Raw genomic sequence first — 7253 nt, forward strand, 5'->3', positions numbered from 1 at the left:
CATAAACATTTACACATATTCAAAACCTCTTTCTGTGACATTAAATTCATTACAACATTGTGACAGGGCGGAGGCCGGGGCTGGGTTGTGATTCCGCACACCCGGCCCCTAATCAGGCTAATCAAGCCTCAGAGAGGGATAAAGGCCGACTGGAAGCTGCAGTGCGACAGAGAGAGAGATTATGGACAGCTGTCCGACACCTTTGTGTGTTTGTCTTTTTGTTTAACTTGCTTATTAAACTATTATTTATGTTGTCAACCAGTTCTCCTTTCCATTAATCCCTTTACAAACATAAACACTTTTCTGGTCCCAGGCCAATTCCCCCTGTCTGATTACATTTGCCCTAGACATTTTACCACGTGTTTCGGGTTTTTCCGTTTTTCTACTGTTTCATCTGTGTGTGTTTTACCTGTTTCTTCTGGCAACTACCTTGAGTCTGTGTTTGTAGTCTGCTAGCTTTTTAGCATCACTTATATATCTGTTTTCAGCATTTAATCCTTAACGTGCCATTTTTCAGCATGCATCTGGTTTTCCCCCACACTTATTGCGATTCAACTGCATGAATTTTTCACATGCATCCGCTTTCTATTTTTATCGCGATTAAACTGCATGCATTAAACAGCACGCACCCGTTTTTCTCCTCTGTATTACACAGATTATTGTATTGCTCTCAAAGCACCACTTTCAAGAACAACAAACAACAACAAACAATTGCATGAAGGATTCACATTGATCTTAAACCTCAACACACAGGAAAAACCAACAAAAACAAACAACTGCAGTAAGTCATGGCATCCGCTCATGTTATTTCTTCCTGCATTGCATGTCACATGTTTACAATAGCTTCTTCAATCAGCAGTGAGGGATTCACATGTGATAAATGTAAGGAATTATTCAGGCTGACAAAGAAGTCTAATGAGTTTGAACAGGACACCAGCATACGAACGATAGAGGAGGTCAGTGAGAATGATAAGCCAGTAGATACTGTTTTGTATGCGGGCAGTACAGAGAGCAACACACACACTTTGGTTCCGGCTGAAGATCCCCCGCAGAAGGGCATTTCGGTGGTATACTTGCTCAGCAAAGCGACACCACTCTCCCGTTCCTGTTAAGGTTTTCAATCGATTCTCCCCACTCAGTGATGTACCCACTGAGAATAATGTAGAAAGAGCCCTCGTTATTTGTGATTCTATTGTAAGGAACGTGGAAATAGAAACTCCAGCCCCTGATGTTAAATGTATTTTGGGCCAGAGCCCCTGACATAAAATGTACAACTGCTGGCTAATGCTAAATACATATTTTCTAAAGTTGTTCTTCATATCAGAACTAATGATGTCCAGCTTTGCCAGTCGGAAATCACTAGAGATCATGTTAAAAAGGTGTGTGAATTAGCAAAAACAACATCAGACATTGTAATATGCCTTGCCCCCTCCCTGCTCGTCATGGTGACGAGGTTTATAGTAGATTAGTGTCACTGAATGGCTAATATAGAATATAGAATAGAATAGGATTTATAGACAATTAGAAGAGTTTTTTGGGTAGACCTGAGCTGTTAAAGAGAGAGACGGACTCCATTCCTCCAGGGAAGGTGACGCTCTCCTCTCTAGTAATTTGTCTGATAGTCTTAATAATTATAGTATCTGACTAACTGGGTGCTGGCTACCTTGAGACTTTACACAGGTCACATAAACTACAACACATAGAAACTTTATAACCCAGATATCATGATAAAGATAAACTTAATATAAAGATAGGGCTACTAAACAGTAAATCTCTTTCTACCATAGCACTAATTGTAAATTAAATGATTACACGTCGTAGTTTGGATGCGCTCTGTTTGACTGACAGGATATAAATGTATGTCTTTTGAACTAATAATGATTAATGTGACAACATCAGATATAAATAAAAAAAACTTGTCGTCTTTTACAATTGCCAGAGTATATAGATCACCCAGGCCTTATTCTTTATTTTCCTTGGTGAATTAGCATTTTTTTTAGCAGATCTTGTAATTACTGTAGATAGAGCTTAAATTGTTGGTGACTTAAACATTCACATAGATAATGAAAATTACACATTGCGATTAGCATTTATTGATATTCTCAACTCTCTTGGAGTCAGAAAAAATGTAACAGGACCAATTCATTGCCATAATCATAAACTTGATGTAATTCTGTCATATGGAGTTGATGTTGCTAATATAGAAATTATACCGCAGAGCGAAGACATCTCAGATCATCTTCATACCACGTCTCTTGTATCAGCTAATATTAATCAATCAGAACTATTCTTTCGGCCACTAAATATAGCTTCACTAATAATCTTACAGATCTATCTCATACACTCAGTAAACCCCAAAGCCTAGATGAACTTGATGAAATAAAAGAAAATATAAATACAGTCATCTCTAGCACTCCTGATAGTGTCACCCCCCTTCGATTAAAGAAAAAGCCCTGCACCATGGTAAAATTATCACACTCATTCTCTCAAGAGAGCAGCTTGGAAAATGGAGTGCAAGTGGAAGAATACAAAATGAGTGGTATTTTGCGGTGCAAGGAAGGATAGAGTCTGTTGCTACAGACAGGCACTAAAAGCTGCCAGGTCATCATATTTTAGCAAACTCATAGAAAATAATCACAAAAATCCTAGGTATTTATTCAGTACTGTGGCTAAAATGGTTAGGATTAAAGCCTCAACAGAAACAGATATTCTGTCGCAGCACAATAGTATTGACTTCAAGAATTTATTTACTGATAAAATTGAAATTAGGCAATCATCTGTCATAGCACCTCAGAAAATAGTGTCTCGTAATTTTCCTCACATGCAACATCAATCCTTCGCTGTCATAGATCATGAAGAGCTAACAAAACTTATCCAAACATCAAAAGCCACAACATGTTTGTTAGATCCAATACAAACCAAGCTCTTAAAAGAGGTATTCCCTGTAATCTCAGAACCTCCTCTTAATATTATTAACTCCTTGCTATCCTTAGGACATGTCCCAAGAAACTTTAAAATGGCAGTTATCAAACTGCTTATTTAGAAGCCACAGCTTGATCCTGGATAACTGGCTAATTTAAAATCTCCCATTTATGTAGAAAATACTAGAAAAGGTAGTATCCTTCCAAATATGTTCATTTCTACAGAGAAATAGTATATATGAACAATTTCAGTCAGGATTTAGGCCTCATCACAATAAAGACACTGCCCTTATTAGAGTTACAAATTACTTGCTCTTATCATCTGAGCTCGGCTGCATTTCCCTTGTAGTGCTTTTAGATCTTAGTGCTGCATTTGACATGATAGATCACAACATTCTCTTAAATAGGCTAGAGAACTTTGTTGGCATTTGTGGAGTTGCATTAGCATGGTTTAGGTCCTATTTAGAAAAATGAGGAATTTGGTCAAACCAAACAAAAGTAAAATATGGACTGCCACAGGGATCAGTTTTAGGGCCTATTCTTTTCTTCTTGTATATGCTTCCCCTGGGACATATTATCAGGAATTGTGGAATAAGTTTCCACTGTGATGCCGACGATACCCAACTTTATATTTCTTCGAAACCTGATGAGATTTCACAATTCTCCAAATTAGCTGAGTGTATCAATGAAATAAAAGATTGGATGGCCAGAAATTTCCTTATAAAGTGTACTAATTTGTCACATTCACAGTTGTCTTTTGTTTGTGTACTTTTATTTTGAAATTCTTGTTCAAGTTCCTGTTCCCCAGTCATGTGATTTCCTGTTTTCCCTTTGTGTTCATGTGTCTTGTTGGTTCATTGCTTTATTACATTGTTATCAGTTCTAGTTTAACATTGGTTTTAATTAATTGTCTTGTTATCTTGTTTAGAGTTCTGTTTGTTCATTGGCTTTTGTTACCCATGTCTGTGTATTTAAGCCCTCATGTTTGCCATTGTCTCTTGTCCGGTATTAAACATGTAACCTTGTTGTTTTGCCAAAGTTTAGTCTAGCCAGTGTGCATGTAACCTTGTTGTTTTTGTCTAGTCTAGTCTAGCCATAGTCTAGGCATAGTCATAGTCATAGTCATAGTCATAGTCATAGTCATAGTCATAGTCATGTCATGTCATGTCATGTCAAGTCTACTTTTGTCATGTTTAGTTAGGGCCATGGTTTCTTGTTTTTGTTTCACTCACATTTATAGTTAGGGATACTGGTTTCCACATTTGAGAATAAACTGCACTTGGGTTCATCTTAACTTCATCATCGTCTCTGCCTGTTTGTCAGCATCGTTACATAATTACTAGACCAAAAAACTCTAAAAATAAGCCACTAAAATATAATTTTACTCTCGATGGATGTACTGTTACAAATAACTTTGGTGTTATATTCGATACCAATCTGTCCTTTAAAAATCAAATTACCAATGTTTGTAGAACAGCATTCTTCCACCTAAGAAATATTGCTGAATTACGACACAAGTAATGTGTTGCTGATGCCGAAAATCTAATTCATGAGTTCATGACCTCAAGACTAGATTATTGTAATTATTGTATTATTGTAGATTATTGGAGGATGTCCAGCAAGATCAATAAATATACTTCATGGCAAAGAGCACGCCTTGTTTCTCATTCATCTTTGATATAAAGCATTTTATGTATTGATTCCATTTATATTTGTTTGTTTTTAGCGGCAAGAAAAACGATTTGCTGTTAACAGCAATGGAATGACTTCCGTGAATGTCATTCTTTTAAATGTTACTAGGCAACCAGTAGTGGGAATGCCCACTAGCGACTTCACCGCCAGCCACTGGCGACCTGCAGCGACAAAGTCGCTGCCAGTGTTTACACAGCTTAAAGAGAAGACTCAGGCGTGCAGGCCTTATGAGAAGAATTTCAAAGCAAAAGCTACTTTTGAAACTGAAAAATTAAAAGAAAAGGTAGATTTTAACCGCATTGAGCTTTTGTGGGATCAGCTAGACTATAAGGTACGTGAGAAGTGTCCAACAATACAGCCACCTCTATGGCAAGTTCTACAGGAAGCGTGTGGTGAAATGCCACCTGAGTTTCTGGACAAACTGACAGCTAGAATACCAAGGAGCTGCAAAGCTGTCATTGCTGCAAGTGGAGGATTGTTTTATGAGAACACTTTGAAGTAGTTTATGAAGTTTTTCCAAATTGTAATAGTATTTTTCATGTTATTAATGTCCTGACTATACATTGTGATCAGTTAAATGCCACTTTGGTGAATAAAAGTACCAATTTCTTTCCATAAGAGCAAACTTTTTACATTATTCCAAATTATTACTTCCATTATTCTTTGGCTGCCAGTGTGTGTGTGTGTGTGTGTGTGTGTGTGTGTGTGATGTGATGTATATATATATATATATATATATATATATATATATATATATTAGGGCTGTCAATCGATTTAAATTTTTAATCAAATTAATTACATGGTGTCCTGATTAATCGTAATTCATCGCATATACATATATTTGCTGAGAAAGCCCCTCATATTACAATAATTCAATAAATAATTATGAAATAATTATACAGTTATCTTTAAATATTAAAAAAATAATATATATAATAAATATTCAGATAATTAATATGCATTACATTCTTGTGGCAGAAGATTAAATCATTGATAAGACCATACAAAAAGCGGCTTTAGAAAACAATGTATTGTTTACTACCATATTATTGAACATAAGTAAATCACTGACATACAGTTTCCAGCAATCCATTTCATAAGTGAATTTGTCAATCAGTTCGAAATTTATTATGAGTGCTTGTTTAAGGACCCGTCAATGTACAGCTGTGTGAGACATGCTTGTGTCTCAGTTGCGTTGTGTCCTAAACCAAAAATGTTTAGGTCATTGTGTCAATTTAAATATAGTTTAATACTTAGAAAACATCTTGATATCCCTTTTTTCGAATTTGCGATCCATCAAGTGTTTTGAATGCAAGAACATAACGCATTATTGTGTTGTTCTGCCTGCTGAGGGTTGTTTTGTTCACTGTAACAGCGCGTTGCCATACTTACTGCCCTAAGGTGGTAAACAGGGTGTACTACAAGCTTGCATTTCTCAGGAATCTTCCTTATTACTGTCCGGGGGCATTGCGATTAATTGCGTAAATTGTTTTAATTCGTTATTTTTTATTGAAATTAATAAAATCCACATCCCTAATATATATAAGAAAAATAAGAAGACGTAACTTCTAATTAAAATATTATCAAATATGATGGGTCACACAGGGGTAAGTTGCATATGCCCTTTTATTGTTTTTCAATTGTAAATTATAAGGTAATTCATACTTTTTACATGTATTGTTAAATATATGTACTATACACTGCATATCTTTATAAATCTTTCACTGAATACGGTAAGGTAACTTAGAGTTATCCAATTGACAGAGTTTTACTTTAGAATTTTTATATTTTTCTTCCATTTAATTTACATTATATATAATCTACAGCCTAGAATAATTACAGCCTCTTCTCTATATGGCGATTTGATGTCAGTTTAGAGGTTCTTGCTGTTCATAGCATGAGAATAGAAAGTTGTAATTGTTTAAGCAATAACAAATTCAGCCTTATTTAGAAGGTATGAGCCAACAGCAACTATAGCAATTTCATAAACAAGAAGAGCTGGCCCAAGCAATAACCTGCAGCGATAACCTGTGTGATATTCTGCATTATATTTCCTACAACAAATGCTGAACCGTTAGGAATCCACACTGTCAGCAAATGTAAGGAAACACTGTAAATTAACATACAATCTAGATAACTAAATCACTCTAAGTGTCCACAGTAGGCCAGTTTTGCATATCCAGGCAGCCAGAGTAGCTAATCCATTTTGTATTCTAATTATGGAGTTTTTTACTGTCTAGAAAGGAGTCCAGTGATCTGGAATTGACCCTTATAAATGTATTGACCAATTCTACTCCGTCAACTGAAATTCTGACATTATTTGTTCTCATGTTGAAAAAGGTGCAGTGAATGTTATTGGTGAGTGAGGCTAACATTCTGCAAAACTTCTCCTTTATGAATTATGAATACACAGGTTTGGAATGACACAAGGGTGATTGAATGATAACAGAAATGTCATTTTGGGGTGAACTGTTCCTTTAAGTTGAACTGCAAGTTGAACACATAAGGTCAGGTAAGGTTTAAGACTGGATCAGATGTGGTATGTTGAGCTGTGTACTCCTGTTCTTTCTCTTCTGCAGGATATGGTCATTATCCGAATCCTTCAGCTTTTTGTCCAGGTATACACAGTAGACTGTGGCT

This window comes from Xyrauchen texanus, chromosome 5 (assembly GCF_025860055.1).
Source record: "Xyrauchen texanus isolate HMW12.3.18 chromosome 5, RBS_HiC_50CHRs, whole genome shotgun sequence".
In the NCBI taxonomy this organism is placed as follows: domain Eukaryota; kingdom Metazoa; phylum Chordata; class Actinopteri; order Cypriniformes; family Catostomidae; genus Xyrauchen; species Xyrauchen texanus.